Genomic DNA, 19,567 nt, shown 5'->3' with positions numbered 1-19,567 from the left:
GTCCTGGGATCGAGGCCCACGTCAGGCTCTCTGCTCAGGCGGAGCCTGCTTCTCCCTCTCCCTCTGCCTGCTGCTCTGCCAACTTGTTCTCTCTCTCTCTGTCAAATAAATAAATAAAATCTTTAAAAAAAATTTCCAAGCTAGTGAATTAGTTCTCCCTCCTAGCAGGTGAGTATTTATTTGCTGCTGAGGGCACAGCTAATCTCACGCTGGATCCCTCCAGAAGGTCTCCATAGGGCCAGGACTTTATTATCTCCTTCCTATCAATACATTTCCTGCAACCCTGGACAAATCTACATCTTTAGACAAACAAGTGAGCCTCGATCTTTCTGGCTATAAAATAGGAACAAATGTGAATGGCCATTTCCTTCCCAAGGATATGCAACAATGAGTCAGATGTCTGCAAACTCTAAAAGTTACTCAGAGGCACTATTATGTGAGAGGAAGAAATTTTATTTAAGGCTCTCAGCAGCTTTTGGAAGACTTGATTATGCTCACCACTGTATGTTATAGTAAATAACATTCATTTTGCAACTGTTTTAAACCTGTACCTGAGTGATCTGATTTGGGGTTAGAGTAACATCATGTGATGTCAGTACAATTTCAGTACACAATTTGTAATTTGAGTAAGCATGATCACGTATATCTGTTTCATTGCAAGGCCTCATTTGAAGTGATTCTTCTCTCTCCTTCCCCTCCCCCAGCCGCATCCTCAGCCCTAGCCTCTTCCGTTAGTAAAATAAGGACTACAAAGACCTTGAAGTTTAGGTTTCTGTCAGATCTTTGGAAACCCCTAAAAGTCTTGCCAAAGTAGCTTAGCGGTTCATAGGTTTTTTTTTTCCCGGCCAAAGCAGAGAACTCACAGCTCACTTGTATAACTTTTATAACTTCAAGCTAATAGAAATGTCTCATTTCAAAACCCATTCTTGTGAGCAGTTTTGTTCTTATAGAAAGGTTCAGGGAGCATCCACATTTTCCTAGTCTGTCATTCAGATGCAAAATTTTTTTTTTTAAAGATTTTATTTATTTATTTGACAGAGAGAGAGGGAACACAAGCAGGGGGAGGGGGAGAGGGAGAGGCGGGCTTCCCGCCCAGCAGGGAGCCCGATGCGGGGCTTGATCCCAGGACCCCGGATCATAACCCGAGCTGAAGGCAGCTGCTTAACGACTGAGCCACCCAGGCGCCCCTCATATGCAAATTTTAATGTTGCTCTCATGACCTTGTAATCCTCAAGGTTCAAAGACCCCTCCCCCTCCCCAGTGATTTTGATCTAGGGCATTGTGACTCAACTATTCAACTACCAGTCCAGCTGATACCACCCCGGAACCTGTACAAATGAGGATCTCAGACCCTGCCTCAAACCTACTGAATTAGAATCTGAACTTTTAAAAGACTCCCCTGGTTAATTCTTATGCACACTAAAATATGAGAAGAACTGAACCCAGGGTGCAAGGTTTTCACCCCACGTTACTCGCATCCATCTTGTGTCATAATACAATTCTAATATTCCATTTGACGTTAAGAGTTTAGAGTTGTTAGTTAAAATTTTACCAGATTTAATTTTTTTTAAAGATTTTATTTATTTATTTGACCGAGAGAGAGAGAGCACAAGTAGGCAGAGCGGCAGGCGGAGGGAGAGGGAAAAGCAGGCTCTCCGCTGAGCAGGGAGCCCGACGCGGGGCTCGATCCCAGGACCCCCAGACCATGACCTGAGCCGAAGACAGATGCTTAACCGACTGAGCCACCCAGGCACCCCAAAATTTTACCAAATTTAAATACTTCATATACACCCAGCTATTTCTCAAAGTATATATAACTAGCTTTAAAATACCCTTGACTTTCTGAGTTCTTGTAGAACAGGGGCCCTCAACGGGGAGAGATTGGACATCCCCTCCCTGCCAGGGACATTTGGCAATGCCTGGAGACATTTTTAGTTGTCACAGTTTGGGGTGGGGGGGTGCTCCTAGCATCTGGTGGGTGGAGGCCAGCGATGCTGCTAAGGATCCTACAATGCACAGGACGGCCTCCCCCCCAGCAAAGACTTAACCAGCCCCAAATGTCAAGAGTAATAACGTTGAGAAACCTTGTTACCGAGGTATACAGTTGGTAGAGAAAGATTCAGATGTGCAACTATACATTATAGAATGCCATAGGCAGGTGGAGCCTCGTGGCATGTCATGATATGCCCAAAGAACAGATAGGCAGTGGCCTGGGTGATGACGGTAGGGACGTGGGAGGAAGGGAGTGGGGGATCCAGCCCCAGGGGAGAGGAGACATCTAGGACAGACAAAGACTAGACCCTAGTTATGAACTGGATGGGGAGGGATGGGCTGGAGACACACAAAGCTTCAGTCATAGAGCGGATACTAGATTATGATCCCAAAATCATGTTAGGCCTGGAAAACAAGAAAGGCTTTCAGGTGTTAGCCTGGGAGTGTGAGGCAGATTTCAGGTAAATCCAGTTAAACACGGACTTAGGAGCAAGACAAAATTCCGTTCACTGGAACTGGGACACCTCTGAGCCAGGGCAGTAGCAGGGGGTGACCCGATGTAGAGTTAGCCAAGCGTTCAGCCACAGTGAACGTCTTAAATCCCTCCCAACCGAGAAAAGGCTTAGTGCTGAGTCTACAGTATGGTTGACTTGCAGGAAGGGGTCAAGTGCTTCCAGCTATAAAGAAAGAAAAGTAGGCAAGAATCAAACCAGGTCCTGACCCTGGCTGGTGAAAAATCATGGGGTCAGAGCTGGAATAGAGCTTATGAGGTTCTTGGGTCATTTCCCTGCTGTACCAAACCTAAATCATTTCAGAAAGATTATCTACTTTTCAACTCTAAAATTTCCGAGGAAATATTTCTTAAAAGATTGTGTTGGTGCCTTATAATCCATCTAAGTCGAGCCTTCTTCCCCATTCCTAACCCCCCACATCCTCTTCCTGGGATGTAAGTCGGCTCTGTTTCATCCCACCAGGGAGGCCATGTGCTTGCTAACATTCAGTGATGTTGAACAGCCCAGATTACCTCCAGAATGGCCACACTCAGCCTTTCCCTTTCTGGGGTAGCGAATCTCAGTTGCATTAGCGCGGCCCCAACCTCTTCATCCCTTTGATATTCTCTGGAACTTCTCCAGGTCCTGCCTGCTTGTGATAGTCACCACCAAAATGTATTTATTAAACATACACTGTGTGTTGACTGCCCTTTTGACAACGGAGGGGAGAGCAAAGAGAATCTATAAGAATACACATGGTTTGGTTGGTTTTTATTAGTCTCTCTTTTTTCTCTCGAAGGGGTTGTCGATCTTTGTTGAGTTCATAGTCCAGGTGGAGAGACAGTCCTTAGGCTAAGTGCCATTGTCACATTTCGGTTGTCCTGCAAATGCTTTCGCTGTGACCCTCACTAAGGACAGCTCTGATGTGAATTTAGCTGTAAACAAAAGTGGGATAAATACATTTGCTCAGTTCCAGAGAAGGAATGATACTGCCATGTGGATTTTGTTTCAAATGAGCTGCAAAACAAAATTCTTTTCCACGGAAAGGGATTTATTCAACTGAATTCACTCACTTTGCTGCAACTGGATTAATTTCATTTCACATCATGTCTCTAAGTAGAAAAGTAAACTGATTTGCATCAGGCAAAATGGATATGTTGATGTATCCAAAGTCAGTTAAGGCTTATTCCAACTAGATGACAACAATCATGGTGTCCTGGTTGTTTTAGCTTCTATAAAGCAGTTACGAAAGTGCACCGATTCGGTATGTGAAAAGCAGTTTATAAAGTTACCATAGATGGAGATGTTGCAGAAGGAGAGAGAAACATAGATGTGTCAGATGAGATGAGCGTTCCTCCCTTCCTCCAGATTGAACCACTCTCTCGCTCCTCAGTGTTATAAAAAATACTCATTTTATTCCGTACCCATGTTCTAAAAGTCACCATTTTATATTTTTGAATTGTGCTGCTGGCACTGCTCAAGATATATACCCAACCCCACTTACAGCCGAAAAGGTATTGACCATGGGCTTGCTGAGTCCTCAGTACTGCGCTAAGTACCACCATCCGCACCCCTCCCCCAAGCAGTGGACCACCACGCGGTACTCACTCCATCTTCTACTTTCTGCATCACTCTCATTTCCACAACCACAATCCCGTCATCCCCCTGTGACTCTCAGTCACCGTCTGCCTCAGGACCCTTTCTTTCATTTCTCCCAAACTGCCGACTTTATCCTGGTGTGCACTTCTAACACAATAAGGCTGCTAGTGGAAATTTTTCTGATTTCTATAGCTAGTAGTTCCTATACGTAGTAGTTACTTTCAAAGGAAATAGCATGTGGAGATGAGCCTGTGGTGTCACAGGGCTGTTATACGGATCAAATGTAATAATGTGTATAAAAAAAGCCACTTATAAATTGTAACGTACTCTCCAAAGGTAAATTATGACTGTATTACATGATTTTAGGGTTTAAAAAGCAGCTGGATGATATATAAAAATTCAGTAAGACTTAGTAACAACCTGGTAGTTAGAAGAGGAAATGAGAGAATTTAGGGCATTGACCCCTCCATCAATAAGCTAGAGGCCCTCAACATTTTTTTTACAGCCAGAGCATACCCATTTCATTGACAACATATACTTGGTTCCAAAAACCATGTCTGCTCAACATTCTGGAACAAGGCCTTCCCTCTTGCTCAAGCTACCCCATCGCCCACATAGCCACCTTCCTAAATCCAAGCCAACCTTGAAGGGCTAGCCCCAAACTTACCCCCTCCCCAGACAGAATTAATCTTTCTCCCCCGCACTCATGCCAGCTTTATGTTAGAATTAGTTATGTGGGCATCGATCCCCTCGAATGGACTGTGAGGTGCTGAAGGGCAGGAGCCCTGCTAACATCTGCCAGGCCCTCCCCTCCCCCACCAGTAGCGGCTCAAGGTGGAGTGGCCCGGAAGATAGAAGAGAATTCCATGCACCAAAAATGGCCTCCAAAAAGGTTTTATCCCCAGACGCTGGCCTCAGACACAGAAAGGTTTTTATTTGAGCAAATTTTGGACCCCTCTGACATGGAACAGGGTCAGTTACAAAGACTCATAAAAATTCTGTGAGTGGTGGGTACATACAGGCTTTTTCTTCTTCTTCTTCTCTGTGATTTTCTGTACGTTTGGAAATCCTATTTAAAGGTTACTGAGTTTAGTCACTTTTATTGTCACTTGACTTTCAGCCCTGAAGTTTCCCTGTAAGTTAAATTATAAAAATCATCCTTCAATTTCCCAGCTTAGTTGTATTTTATCTCCCGAACATGGTCCCCCTGAAATGGTTACTTCTTAGACTGCACTTCACACAACGCCAGATTGCATCGCACCCTTATTGAAAGGACCTCCTTGTACAGAGTGGGGGGCTCTTGGAGGATGAAAAACACCACTTTTTAGCACATTAAAAAAAAAATCCTTGAGCTGTTTTGTTATTTTAATACTTTATCTTTGGCAGAGCAGAAAGTCTTTTTTAGGAATCCTCCCTAAAAACGATTAGCCATATGACTGTTGCCAAGTACATAATAGGTGCTCAATAAATATCTTAAAAATAGATTAAAATACTATGCCCTCCTAAGTGAAAGATAATGTCCGTCACTTAAAACAGAAAGCAACGGGTATAGTTTCCAATTGCTCCTCTCTTGTGCTCATTAGAAATCACAGAAAAATGGGAAGATGGGGAAAAGTTCCGACAGTGTTATGGAAACCGCATTCATGAGAGCAGATTGTAATTTTGTGTATAGTGGTTTGATGCACAATTATTCGAGGGATTTATTGTCATCACCGTTTAAAGCCACGTTGTTGCCGTAACAGAAGATTGGCCCGGGGCCCTCATCTGATACCAAACTCTCTAGCATCACCTCTACTGTTTCATCAGCAGTCTACATTCCCTCCCCTCTCAAACTCTGCACCGCAGCCTTGGCATAGACCCCTAACCTAAAACTCCAGCCAATTCCTTAACAACACCCTTTCTCCCCTTCACCTGCCAGATGCTTCTTGTTCTCAAGCACTGCTCCCTGAAACCGGGGGCTTTCGATGAGTTAAAAAGGGAAATATAGAATTACCTAGCTCTACCAGTATTTTAAGTGTTCTTGTAGACTTAATGAGAGCTCTTGTACAAAACCACTTGAACTCTTTCTTAAGATATGCTCATTTTTTTTCTCTCTCTTTGATTGAACTGTTAACCTTCTGGATATAGGACTAGTTATTACCTCAAGTATGTTTGGGACTATTCTTGCCCTAACCATTCTAAAATATAATTAGCGTTAAGACATTATTGCAGGAGCACATCCCCTTGGGCTGGGATCTCATTAGACAGCACAAAGTGAACAGAATATTGTACATGCTCCACACTCAGAGAAAAAAAAATCTCTAAGAAAAATCTGTGGCTCTGGGGAAAAGTTAAAACTGGTGATTTTGTGAGCCCTCTTTTGCTCGTTTATTTGACTTGTCTAAGGATCCAAACAGAGCAAGGATTGTGGTTCTTCTGTTTGAAAAATGAAAGCAACTCTTTTCTCAGAACTCTGCTTTTGCGATGTGGCTGTTCTCACAGCTCCGGGTCAACCAAAACCTAAATAATCCATTTTAGAGCTCTAGCTCTTCCCTCTCAGAAATGCATCTCATTTTAGGGCATGATGCCATTTACCTTGGGAGCCAGGTAGAGAATGAATACTCTCCAGGAGGTGGTGAACCAAGAGGGGGAAACTGAGGCCCAAACAGGTATAATATAACTCATAGGTTATTCGTGCTCCTCCTTGAACATGCCCCATCTCTTCCACTGTAGAAGAAGCCTTTTATTTTCTGAGTTGAAAACCACTCCAGGCTGCCTGCTTGTTTATTCTAGTGTGTTCCTAACTCTTGGACCAATCCCAACCATTATGAAACCTTCTATGAATAATAATGAAGCTCTTCATTCCTGGGGGTCCCAAAGGTTATCATTTCTAGTTCATTGCAGGGCACTTTGGATGCCCCAGTTGAGCCCTAAATGCTTGGAACCTTTGGGAGAAAGCTTGCCTGATTCTGCCATTCGCCTCCTTTATAAGTCTATAATGTGTTTTAATGTGCAGAGATATGTCATATAAACAGTAATTTCTCATTATTATCACAACATTTTTCCTTAAATAGGCAAAACTATATCTGACCTGAATTTATTCTTGTCATGGCTTGTGTGCACAAGCAGAGTCTTGTTTGCCTCTACAATATATTAACAATGTATTAATTAGCTTCCCAGCACTCCCCAAACAAGGAACAGAAAGGATTTATCTAAATCATGAAACACGAAATGAAGCTAACACTTTGTTAATTATATTTTAAGGGCGGACTCGGCATTAGGTAGCTGAGTGAAATGTAGGTCTAATTTTTGAAAGAAAGTAACAGAAAACAGCACTCGATTAAGAAAACATTTGTTTAGGGGCACCTGGGTGGCTCAGCTGGTTAAGCGACTGCCTTCGGCTCAGGTCATGATCCTGGAGTCCCGGGATCGAGTCCCGCATCGGGCTCCCTGCTCAGCAGGGAGTCTGCTTCTCCCTCTGACCCTCTTCCCTCTCGTGCTCTCTCTCTCTCATTCTCTCTCTCAAATAAATAAATAAAATCTTTAAAAAAAAAAAAGAAAACATTTGTTTAGCACCTACTGTGCACAAATTCTGAGAGGCAAAAGAGGCTGAGACAAATATAATTGGCCCATTTAGTTCTAGAGTCATAGTTAAAAGGCAACAAAGGGCAAGGTAATATAAGTATTTTGATTTAGTGTTAATTAGCTTAAATAGATTGAACCTTATGAAATTGACAATGTCTGATGATTTTACACCAAAAGAAGTGCCAATTTCATATGATTCAACCTAATATCAATGTCTCTTAAATTGTACCAGCTCCTAAAACATTGTATCATTCATTTTCTTTCCATTTTCTCAAATTTTCATTTCAAGTTGAAGCTGTCATTATTAGAAAATCAATACAGGGTAAATATAGGTCAGAGATTTGACTCCTGTTTTTTCTCTTTATTTTTTTAAACTCAAAATTAACACATACTTTGCAGCTCTAAAATGTCTCATTATATGAGTTTTTTTTTAAGATTTTATTTATTTACTTGACAGAGAGAGACACAGCGAGAGAGGGAACACAAGCAAGGGGAGTGGGAGAGGGAGAAGCAGGCTTCCCGCTGAGCAGGGAGCCCGATGCGGGGATCGATCCCAGGACCCTGGGATCATGACCTGAGCCAAAGGCAGACGCTTGACGACTGAGCCACCCAGGCACCCCGAGATATTTTTCATTATTTGATTGAGAGTCATGGACCCTGCTACATGTCCCTCAGTTCCTCAGTTTTTCATGCCATTCCCATTGTGATCTTCATGCAAAACCATCATCTCCATTTCCTTCTTTTCTGCAGAGATAGATGTTCGATTGTAGAACACTCTGCTTTTTTGAACTATTTCTCTGTAGGAGATTAAATCTCACCCCTAGTCTGCCCCCAAATTACAGGTTACTGAGAAGTCAGAACAGGTTGCCATACATGTATTCCACTAAATCCATTCTTTTAATTCTTTCAACATTTAACAAGTAGTTACCAAGCACATATTTTGCACAAGCATTGGAGTTGGTCCCCTGCCAAATATGAGATGTATGCATTAATATAAATACAAATTTCATACTACCTAAATATCAGGCACTGCTCCAAGCACTTGACACTTATTAATCTATTTAACCCTACCCAACGGAGTGGGTACCATTGTCCTATCCGTTTTAAAGATGAGGAAACTTGAGACCAGAAAGGTTAAGTGAGCTTCTAGAACCCAAACGCTTAACCAAGTCACCAATAATCTCTCTAGTCATTGTGGGGGACCCAATGTTAAAAAGCAAGTGCTTCTCCCAGACTAGGGACTCAAAGTCTGACAAATATGCCGTGTCTGCTGATGCCCTAAAATATTAAGTACCATCCCAGGCCGACTTGTGTATAATGTCAGAAAATATTGTGCCCCTGAGTCTCCTTCTGCTCGGGACACTAAAACATGCCTCCTTGAGGCCCTCAGCACACACTGGGACACACACGCTGACCTACACATTCTTGCAGAGTCACATCTTAACCCAAATCTTATCGCAACCCTGCCAAAGGCCAGGCACTATCAAGAAAATGTTCACTCATCTTCCCGTTAGGCCCCATGTGTGAACACTGATAACAGATCTAAGTTCGAAGAAAATCAACAGAAGTCATCTCAGTCAACCTGAAAAGTGTAGTGACTCATTCACACCCTTTCACAGGGCTCCTACTGGGCTGCCCTGGTTCCCCGGAACCAGCCTCTGTGCCTCCTGCAGCTGGGCAAGTGCAGTGCGGCGCTTGATCACTCTCTCCTCCGAGGACCAGATGAGCCCTGACTTCCTGGTGCTAGGCGTCTGAGCAGCTCAGCCAGCTGCCCCTGTTCTGGGCTGACGATGACCCCACTGCTTATGTCCCCAGGGCAGGCTAAACAAGGTTGCCTTGGAAAAACATAACAGGGAAGAAGATGCTGACTTTTCAGCCCCGGGAGTATATTCCTTCACTCTGGAGCTAAAATCATAACATCTAAATTTGTCTCGACTTATGTCTGCTCTTATAAACCGTGTGTGCAGACTGCTGAAAACAAAACAAAACAATTCAACATCTCATTAGAAAGACAAGAGCTGGTAGGCCAACTTACTAGAACAAAGAAAAGAAAAAAGAAAAACAGGTTTTTTAATCTCACCACACACACACACACACACGCATGCACGCACGCACAGGCACGCAAGTTGCCCTGACGATGAAGAGCAGTTTACGTATTCAAGGATTTTCTTGTTCAAATTTAAATGAGCCACGGGAACTTAACTGAGCTAAGCTTCGGGTCTCCATCCTGAGAGGAAGATCTGGCTTCTATGTCTGCCTCGAGTACAGCCGTGAGCAGAGTAGGTGAGTGCGAGGACTCAGGAGCCAGACAGCCCCTGCTGGGATCTCAGCTCCACCATGTTCCAGCTGTGCGGCCCTGGGAGTTACTTAACCACCAGTAATAGTGCCTCCACTTTCTCACCGGTAACACGGGAGTAATACAACTGAAATTAACCTGCATGGGTTTGTCCTGAGGATCGAGGGAAATAGCACATGGAGAAAGGTTTAGAACAATGCCTGGCTCTGAGTAAGCCCTCCACACATGCCAGTTATTTGTAAGAATAACTTGAAATGAGTTCCTGTAACCCACTTGAAATTGAATTCTTTTTTGTTTTTAACTTAAATTTTGTAGCACTGTGATCTCATTTTTGTTCTTCTTTTGTGTGCATGCAGAAGGAGGATGTTTAGCCGTCCTTGGAATACAGTCTTTCATTAAAGAACCATTATTAAGCCTCTTCAAGTTTCTCTCCTGCAGTAGATGATCCAGATTACTTAATTGGTCTGCTTTACATGCTTTAATCATTTATTTGAACTTCTCAACCATCCAGAGTTAGTACACACAGAAATATCATCTAGGAAACTTTGATTTTGAAATTCCTTATCATCTGCAGTCCCTGAGCTCAAAATGTTTAAAATCCATTGTTTGCAGTTCTTTACCTCATTGGTCAGCAGGCTTTCCTCTGCTATTTTGCCACAGTCCCCTCGTTCCCAACTGCATAGCTCAGCATAAGCCAAAACAGAGGAGACCATAGGTCATTCATTCATTCATCCAATATTTATCGGGGGCCTACTACAGGCCAGGCACTGTGCTGTGTTATAAAATTACAAACAAGACACTCTCTACTTGGAGAAGTGTACAGCTTGGAAGGGAAGACATAGAAGTAAACAAACCATTGCAAAAATCTTCCATGAGATGCTGTCCTTGACTTGAGCAGGTGCCAGGATATACTTGGGGCAGAAGGGAGGGAGAACTCAGCTCTACTTGGTGGGTCTGGGAAGGTTACACAGAGAGGGTGACTTTGGAGCCATATTAACAGGTGGCAAGGATTGGGGAGAAGGAGGAAGAGAGTCTTCAGGGAAGAAGGAAGACCTAGAAACAATCTGCACATCACATCACCAGGGAACCTTCCGTGATGCCGTTATGAGTGGGGCCTGGGGTCTAGGAAAGATGCAAAGACATAAGACTGCCCATCGTTTTGAAAGTCAGCAGGGAATGTCAATGTCACATGTAAAGAAGCAATATATGTATTCCTTACTAGTTATTTTTTTAAAATACCCCTTCATATATATGACATATATGAGCTAAATAATATTCATGGACGAGTCTTCATTTTTTTTAAAGATTTTAGTTATTTATTTGACACAGCGAGAGAGTGAGCACAAGCAGAGGGAGCAGCAGGCAGAGGGAGAGGGAGACTTCCCGCTGAGCAGGGAGCTGGATACGGGGCTCGATCCCAGGACCCCGGGATCATGACCTGAACCAAAGGCAGACACCTAACCAACTGAGCCACCCAGGTGCCCCTTCATTTTTAATCTTCTAGGAAATAATTTTTCAAGTACAATAAGATGTTAGCATTATTTCCATATTTATGCCTGACATAGTATTTATCTACTTACTTGTTTACTTATTTATTAGCTGTCTCCCCCTGCTAGGAGGTAATCTCCATGAGGTCAGGGACTTTGCCTCTTTTGTTCAAATCTGCATCCCCAGCCCCTAAAACAGGGTTTGACTCATGATAGGTACTCAATAAATATTTGCGGAGTAAATGAATAAATTTCCATGTGGGTAAAAAGAAACAATCATACCCTTTACTAATGAGAAAAAAAAAAAAAGAAGAAGGAAACCTGGACTTAAAACAGTTTTTCATGAACAGATCCAATTTGCAAAAATGGAACTGAAGTTTAAAAGCTATTTTTCTTCCTGAAGCTCCGCTTCTGGGAAAATCACAGCTGCCAGCTTAGATGGTGGTTTTAACTGCCCAGTTACAGATTCTGCACAGTTGTACGTATTGGCAGAGCTCGGCTTCCTTAAATGCTCTTGGATCAGTAAGGAAATGGTGATTTTCCTTATTGATTTAATGCCAGTTCTGCTCAGTGGAACATATACAATAAAAACCGAACACTGAAGGCCAAAAATTAAGTAAGTCACTCATGTTCCTCTTCAGTCGTGTGATGTTAAATAAACCATCGCTACTTTCGAGCTGGAGTGTTCAATCATTCTCCCCTTTAAATTTAGCAGAGTGATTATTCCTCCTGGTGGATTGTGCATATGCTCCTTTTGATCTGTGCAATAGCTCATTCCTGGATGAACTTTAAGCTCTGAAGGAACGCCTCTAAAATATTGTTTCTGAATCGTCGGAGAAATGTTTCTTACTCCAAAATGGTTAAAGCAAACCACTCTCTCCTAGCTTCCCATTTTCTAAGAAGACAGAAAAAGAACTTTGGGCCACAGGGCTGTGATGACACAATAATAATTCTACTTCCCGTGGATTTTACTCAGTGGTCTCCTAGAGGCTACAATGGAGGAAAACCCATCGTCAGCAATTATTTACCATGAGCAGGATACTGAGCTAGGTCCATAGACTACAAAGAGAGGTGAGGCTTTGTTCCTATCCACTGGACCTTACAAATTAGCTGGGGAGGTAAGACACAAACCACAAAGTGAAATTCAACAACACAGTAAGTGCTACACAGGATGCCGGAGAGCACGGGGTCACCAGACAGCGTTCCTAGATGGGACGGTCTTGAATTTGAGCTGGACCTTTAGTGGGGGGCTGGAGGGAGAAAAAGCAGAGCAGTAAGAGTCTTTATGGATGCCATTGCCCAGGGTCCCACCTGGCTGAGGTGGAAGTTACAGGGGATAGGGTAGGGGATAGATTGAGGATGGCCTCGAATGTCACTCTAAGAACTTAATGCTTGATTCTGTAAGTAAAGAGGAATCAGCAAGAGGGTTTTTTTTTTTTTTAAGATTTTATGTATTTATTTGACAGAGAGAGAGAGAGAGCACAAGCAGGGGGAGCGGCAGGCAGAGGGAGAGGGAGAAGCAGGCTCCCCGCTGAGCAGGGAGCCCGATGTGGGACTCAATCCCAGGACCCCGGGATCATGACCTGAGCCGAAGGCAGTTGCTTAACCTACTGAGCCACCCAGACGCTCCAGTAAGAGTTTTTGAGCAGAAAGGATGTAAGCTCAGCAGTGCTTTAAAGAAATGTAATCAAGCAGCGGTCCGTGCTATGAATTTCACTGGAGGCTCTTCAGAATTGAGATAATGAGACCCTGACCCAGGCTGGGACAGTAGGATATCTCCATCATGCAGCACATTCTTGTGAAGACTTCTTAAGGGCTTCTGCTGAATTGCACTCGGTATGCCTGCCCATCTCTGTGCCGTAAGATGGGGATGCTGTGTGCTGCTTGGAAGTGGCCTCGCGCCTTCAGATCCCCACGGTTTGCACAGGGAACCGGCCCAGGCATGATCTGCACACAAGCCTCAGAGACTCTAGGCAACTTACCCTCTAGAAGCTGGGAAGAGTCCTAGAGCCCAGAGTCCACGTCCTCAGTTTATTCCTGCAGCCCTCGCTCGGGTTCCCACAGCTCATCAGTGACAGGTGCAGTGACTTATGACACCTTGGCTGTGCTTCCAAAGCAGGTTCAAATTCTGCTTTGTGGTGTGTGTATACAAATTCTGGCACAATCCAAAAGAATTTTAGTCCTAACCAAGGTAGTTGAAGCTCCTTTCTTTATTCACCCCCAGGCCCTCCCGGCCAGAGCCAGTCCCCTGCCTCAGCCCCCACTTCATCTTTGTCAACTCCTAGCCTCAGTGCTTTTCTGAACACCCTGGGGCTTTTAGATCTCTGCTCACACCCTGCTGTTTCTTGCATCCTGCCATCGATTATGCTACCCCCTTTGGAATACTTTACAGCCCCAGTTCAGGCCTCACCACCTTCGGGAGACCCCTCTACACACATCATGGCCTCAGCCCCTCCCCTAGGTAGACTAAGGTCTCCCTCCTTAGCCCTCCATGCTACCTTGCACAGGGTCCTCTCCCCGTGTCTCCATGATGTCTTATTATTGCCTGTTTATGTGCCTGCCTTCCACCCTTCAACTGCGAGCTCCCTGAGGGCAGCAACTGTGGGTGTGCATCACTGAACATGCAGCATCTAGCACATTCTAAGCCACATACTTGGCACATACCAGGCATCCACATGTCTGATGAATGAATGAATGACATTTGCCTTTTTGGTGCATTCATTTATTTAATAAACATTTATTAAGCAACTACTTATGATCAGCACTGTGGTAGTTACATTTACATGTCAAAATATCCCGAGGCACTCAAATTCCAAATTATGTGTGCATAAATTATGCACATGGAATGTTAACATGCATATGCAGCGGAGATCGCATCCGCAACTACAAATACCAAAGCTAGCAAATGCAGTAAACTGCGTGCCAGATGTCCCTGAAATTTACAAAGAACCAAGCACCAAAAATGACAGTTAGCTCCATAAGGTCTGTAAGAGAAAAAAAGAAAAACGTAAAAGAACAAAAAGAACCTCCAGCAGAAGGAAGTGGCTATGGGTTTTTTTTTTTTTTTATGCCCTAGAGCTAGGGGTGGGGTAGATTTATAAAAGCATTCTATGCTGGGCAGATTCATGTAAGTCTGAGTTCCTCAAGGGTTGGCTCTTAGGAGCTGTTAGGAAAATTCATTGCCATGCACGAGTCGGGGGACTGTTTTTTTTTATTCCACCGGAAATTGTTCATGGGGACTGCATTAGTGGCCCCTTATTGCTTTGCCTGATAGAGAGACAGCAGGTTCACCCAAGCAGTTCTGGAGCTCTGATCACTGCCAATTAGGGGAGCATTGTCTGGCTGCCATAATCAAGTGAGTATAAATATATTTATTGTGATTGGAAGAGGGAAGAGAGATAGCAGAGAGATTGAGACAGAAGCTACCACCCCTTGCCTGGCTCCCGCCTGGGTCAGACTGAGCATTTCTGTCCCCCCGGTGCTCAGTAAGTGGTCACTGGCTCTCTCAGGTAGAATACACAGTTGAGAATTCAAGAAGAGGATTGTTTTACCCAGAAGGGGTCTTGTCCCTTCTTATTTTTTTTTTTCCTTGCTTCTTCCTCCCCCTTTTCACATTTATTTCCGTGGAAGCTGAAGAGAGAAGAGAAACCAGATGCCCCGGTGATCACACTGTCCTGTCTGCCCTGCTACCCCCACCCAGCTTACCTGCAGCTCCGAGTGATCTCAGGCAGGGCTCACTGCCCTCGCTGCCTGCCCGAGTATTCAAGTCTGTCTGGCACGGGGTTTATTTCATTGTCGGCTGTGGAACTTTTGCAGTAATATCTGTGATGTGTCTCGGAGCTGGGGTTGAAAGACCCTGATAAAAATAGTTTCCTGCAGCGGACTGATAGGGGAGGGATTTCTCACATTTAAACGGCTAAAAAAGGGGGCACATTTAGTCACATCTGGTGGCATTCTTGTCTGTCTGACTGGAGAGCGGGGTCTGTGTAAGCATCTGCACAGATTTGAAAACGCAGGCTGCATCTAGCCAGCCCCAAACAAATGGCTGGGCCCGATACAAATGGCCGAACCACATTGTCCCGGGAGTGGTCGACGACAGAACGGATCTCAGGGCTGAATTTCAAACTCTGGTCAGTGCAAGGCCAGTCCATCAAACACATGACTCGTTTTCTCACCCTTGACTCTTTGAAAGCAGCATTGATAGAGCTGAGTTGATTTCAGCTGTTTTCCTCCAGCCTCATCCTGTGAGGGCTGCTGGGCCTCAGCACCTGGGGGCAGGAGACCCTTCCCCGTGGTGACGGTGACGGTGACGACCGAGTAAGGAGCCCCCTTCCCCCACCTTGTGTTCTGTTCCCTTCAGCCTATATAGTTTGTCTTCCCGACTGCGAATTGCCCTCAGCCTGTCTTCGCAAACTGGACACAAACTATTTTATTACCAATAGCACAGATATGGTGCGTGACAATATAAGGGAAGGTGTAGATACACAAAATAAATTTCTAGAGCTCACTCAGCCTGAAGGCATCTGACCACCCTTATCCAGCCTGTTCCTGCTAAATTGTTCCTTCCTCAGATGCTCAGAAATTGTCAAGGCCAATTGTCAAATTCCTTTCACCCAGCTACCAGAAATGAGTATTTTGCTGAATTTTCAGGTCTTAATGGACAAAACACTTCATTTTTCTGTTTTCTACCTTTTGCAGATATATCGTTTTTTTGAGGACTAGAGCTCATTTATCTCCAAGGGAGAAAAAAAGTCATTCCATATTTACTCGTTAACAAATTACCACTTAGAGGAAAAATACAGAGGAACCCTCACTGTTAATAAATGGGTTATTTGCCTTGGCCGAACCCTGGCTGATGGACAGCACTGTTCCTTTCAGGTTGGCTTAATTTTCTCTCATTGGTTTTTGTTTCCTTGAAGCAAAGAGATGTCTTGATTCTTTCTTTCTTTGATTCTGCTTTTGAGGAATGTGCCTATATCCTTTGGGTCTGTTTCTTTTGTAAGCTGGTTCGATTAAACCCCTCGAATTTATTGAGCCTGTCGTATTGGGTGCTGTGGGTTCCTCTAGAATCGTCGCAGCTTGAAACGTGGATGGAGTCACTCATCTGAATGCTAACTCCCTCCTAATCCATTGGTTTCCGCTGTGTAGATGAGGGTGTGAAATAGCCATCTAGCAAGACATAGTGCCCTGTCAGAAACTGAGCCTAGGTTTGGTAGTCAGTGAGACCTGGGTTAGGGCACCTCCCTTTCTCTTCTGAGTCATACAGTCCTCGTTGTAGATCCTGATGGGGACAGCAGGGCCGTCTGTTCTTCTGTTCCTTGCTATTCTCCGTAACAAGAAGCCAAACAGACAGTGAAGAGTCTGGTCTGACCACATGACGTTAGTACAAGTTACAGATCGCTGTAAGCAAATATTTTTGGCCTGAGCATTGAGGTGGCATTTAGGTGTTGTATTTGGTGCATGTCATTTAGTTACAGGGATAAAATCTCTTGAACACTCATAAAGCTCTGGATCTGGTTGGACCTTACATCTTACCTCATTTTAATTCTTTTTACTCAGGGCACTTCCTGGTAAGAAATGATAAAAGCAAAAATAAAGGTCCAGTTAATAGTATTGTACCAATGTCAGTTTGCTGGTGTTGATGCTGTGCCGTGGTGACGTACAATGTCCCCATCGTGGGAAGAAGATGAAGATGACAGGAGAAATTTCTGGACTATTTCTGCAATTTCCTGTGGGTCTATAATTATTTCAAAATAGAAAGTTTAATGAGAGAGAGAGAATATGGAATGGCAGTTGGGAGCAGTGGCTGCGCATCTTGGTTTTGCTTCCTGGGGCTGAACAAATATTTACGTTTTGTTTTCCTCTTCCTCCCGTTTTTGCAAATAGATTTTGTGAATAGTCGGCTATAAAAGGGTTCGTTTTTCTGTAGAACAGAAAAAAAAAAAATGTAGAAGAGCCAAGAGAACCCCTGCCAACATCGGGTTAGAAGGCCCACTTCCTGTCTCTCTTCACCCTCTTTACCTACCAAACTTACCTTCTGCAGTCACACTCACTCTGTCCTTCCTTCCCATTTAAGGGGAGATACTTACAGAGGAATTCCTACGCAAGGCATCCAACCCTTCCTTGTGTTTCCAGAGTTCAGTCCTTGTACATAATCGCCCCACGTGAGTTCCTTCTAAGCCTGGTTTTTAATAACCATCTATATGGGAATAGCTTCCAACTTCCAGTATATGTCTACTCAGACGTCTATGCTGAGATCTACACCTAAATATCCAACCCCTGCCTGGGAATCTCTACCTAGATGTTCCTCAAACATTTCAAGCTCCTTCCAAATTATCTTTTCTTCCCATAATGCCTTAGCTCTGAAAATGTTATCACCATCTACCATATTGTCCACAGCAGAAAGATGAAAGCCATTCCAGATCCATGCTGATCAATACGGTAACTGCTAGCCACTTGTACTATTAAGTACTTCAAACATGGTTGGTCCAAATCAAGATGTACTATGATTATAAAATGCACACCAGACTTAGTTCAGAAAAAAGAATACAAAATATTTCAGTAAAATTTTATATTGATTTCATGTTGAAATGATAGTATTGGGGATATATCATGTTAAATAAAATAAATTGTTAAAAATAAAATTTTTTAATATGCTACTGAGATATTTAAAGTTACATGTGTGGCTCACATTTGTGACTTGCATATTTCTGTTGGAGAGCACTGCTCTAGACTCTTCTCTGCCTTTTAGCCATTGACAGTTGGCTGAAGTAATAGACAAGGCATGGTATTAAGTTAAGTCCGCAGGCTGACTCTGAATCCTGGCTCCAACGCGTTTTGACACATGTGACCTTAGACCATTTTCTAACCTCTTTGCACCTCAGTCCTATCATACGTCAGATGGATGGAACACCCGGTCTTACTTCTCAGGATCTTGCAAGTGTTAAATGAGATAACATGTAAAGCACTACTGAGACAAAAGCCCAAGGTCAAGGGAAGAAGCAAGGTCTCTCGCTGTCATATTTCAGGCCCCCATTGCTTCTGGCCAAGACCACTGCAGTGGTTTCTTCGTCTCCAGTTTTACCCGGCTCCCCAATCCTTCATACTGCCTCCAGATTAAACATTTCCTAATGCAGATGTTATCAACACTTCCCGCAATTCCCACTCACCCGCGGCGTGAGGTCCAATGTCCTTGGCGTGCTGTGCAAGGTCCTCCATGACCTTGCCCCCACCCAAATCACCAAGCCCACCCCCCACCAATGCACGATGGTTATAATGAACCAAATGGGCTCCACGACTCCTATTTATACGTATCATTCCCTCCATTGGTGATGTACATGCCCTCAACTTGTCCACAAGACTCAGTTTCTTTGTCATCTCACTTGGGAAGCTCCCCCTGGCCCCTCCTGCACCTGTACCCATTCCAGGCTTGATTAGGAACCACTCCTCTGGGCTCCTCAACCACTTGAGGTTTGGCTCTGTTACCACACAGATCTCATTTGTTTGGTCAATTTGTCTGTCTTTCCTTCAAGACTGGAATCCAGCTGAGGTCTAGGACCGCTTCTCTGATCCACTCTGGCTCTCCATGTGGAGCACAATGCCTGGCACAAAGTGGAACCCAGTAGATGTCTGCTGAGTGAATACATAAAGCATAGGAGATGCTCCTGAGAGAGACAAGGAGAGTGAAAGCCCTGTGAGGTCAAGCAGCAGAAAATGTGGACCAGACCGAGGAGAAGTCACCACCGCTTGGCCATGCAGACAGAGTTGGGAGAGAAAAGAATCTGGACAAGGAGTCAGTAATGGAGGATTTGAAATGAAAGAGAATAAAAAAGAGGGGCGCCTGGGTGGCTCAGTCAGTTAAGGGTCTGCCTTCGGCTCAGGTCATGATCTTGGGGTCCTGGGATCGATCAGGTCATGATCTTGGGGTCCTGGGATCGATCAGGTCATGATCTCCCTGCTCAGTGGGGAGCCTGCTTCTCTTTCTCCCTCTCTCCCAGCTCGTGCTTGCTCGCTCTCTCAAATAAATAAATAAAATCTTTAAAAAAGGGGGGGGCGCCTGGGTGGCTCAGTCAGTGAAGGGTCTGCCTTTGGCTCGAGTCATGATCTCAGGGTCCTGGGATCAAGCCCTGCATCGGGCT

At 44.1% G+C, this 19,567-nt stretch overlaps 2 protein-coding genes across 8 annotated transcripts in view; one reads left to right on the top strand and one right to left on the bottom strand.

The window, feature by feature from the left end:
- GRAP2 (GRB2 related adaptor protein 2) overlaps positions 1–19,567 on the top strand; it is a 63,633-nt gene that overhangs the window by 9,937 nt on the left and 34,129 nt on the right. The window contains exon 1 of one of the 3 annotated variants that reach the window (XM_025881489.2): positions 14,567–14,784. The exons of the other annotated variants lie outside the window; for them this stretch is intronic. The gene's annotated coding sequence lies outside the window, so the exon portion shown is untranslated. Of the gene's footprint in view, positions 1–14,566; positions 14,785–19,567 lie in introns of those variants that run through there. 3 annotated transcript variants of the gene reach the window in all.
- ENTHD1 (ENTH domain containing 1) overlaps positions 1–19,567 on the bottom strand; it is a 174,443-nt gene that overhangs the window by 125,666 nt on the left and 29,210 nt on the right. The window lies entirely within an intron of this gene.

This window comes from Callorhinus ursinus, unplaced genomic scaffold, assembly GCF_003265705.2.
Source record: "Callorhinus ursinus isolate GAN/ISIS: 27379988/994484 unplaced genomic scaffold, GSC_fseal_2.0 scaffold48, whole genome shotgun sequence".
NCBI lineage: Eukaryota > Metazoa > Chordata > Mammalia > Carnivora > Otariidae > Callorhinus > Callorhinus ursinus.
The sequence above is the reverse complement of the archived record's forward strand: the minus strand, read 5'-3'. Positions and strand labels throughout refer to the sequence as shown.